This window comes from Chrysochloris asiatica, unplaced genomic scaffold (assembly GCF_000296735.1).
Source record: "Chrysochloris asiatica unplaced genomic scaffold, ChrAsi1.0 scaffold00103, whole genome shotgun sequence".
NCBI lineage: Eukaryota > Metazoa > Chordata > Mammalia > Afrosoricida > Chrysochloridae > Chrysochloris > Chrysochloris asiatica.
The window spans coordinates 5,264,354-5,265,338 of record NW_006408621.1 but is presented as its reverse complement, the minus strand read 5'-3'; positions in this window follow the sequence as shown (position 1 = coordinate 5,265,338).

Genomic DNA, 985 nt, shown 5'->3' with positions numbered 1-985 from the left:
GATTGTGATTCAAGGTGATACCACAGGTTGCAGAGAAGAACTGAGTTCCATGAGATTTTCAATGGCTGTGCCCTCTCAGAAGCAGATCACTAGATCTTTCTTCTAAGAATTCTTCAAATGCTATGTGGATTTAAGCACCAATCTTTCAATTAGTAGTTGAGCATATCACTATTTGTGCCACCTAGGAACTCCTAGACTATGAGTGATTTTGCCACCACTGCTATTATTGCTGTTGGATGCCATCAAGTTACTTTCGACTCATAGCAACCCTGTGTGACAAAGTAGAACTGTGTCATAGAATTTTTTGGCTATAATCTAAGATTCCCACTGATAGTACCCTCTATATGATTTCTCTGAGGAGCAGCTGATGGATTTGAACCACCAGCCATTGCAGCTAACATGCCGGTGTTAATCTTACAGTGCCACACCAAGACTCTGAGGAACCAAAACCAGACTAAGGTTGGAATTAGGAATAACATGGGGTATTGTATCTAAACAGATATCTAAAGAATAAGAAGGAGTTAGTCTACCAAAAAGATAGTAATCCAAAAGTAATATTTCAAGGCTGATGGGGATAAAACTAAGGAGGAGGAGCAAGAAGAAAGCATGGCCAATTGGTTTGGTTTGTAGCAATCAAAGCGTGGCAATTGAAATCCTCATATACTACACCTAAGGTGTCTCCTTTATCATAAAGGAAGTTGCCTGTTTGGTGACAACATTTTAAATAGACACTGCCTGCAAGGAAATCTAGTTCCTGTATTTAAATCTGACAAAATATCACAGGGACAGAGAACAGTTCCTGAGTTTGCCTGGGGTAACATCATAGAAAGACCGGAATCCATGCTGCAACTGAGTAGCTGTGTAACCATGAACAGATTACTCACTCTGAACTTCAGCTTCCTGAACAGCTAAAATATCAAATCCCAGGATTACACTGAGAATTCAATGAAATTGTGCATGTCAAACCCAGTGTTTTTCATTTAGT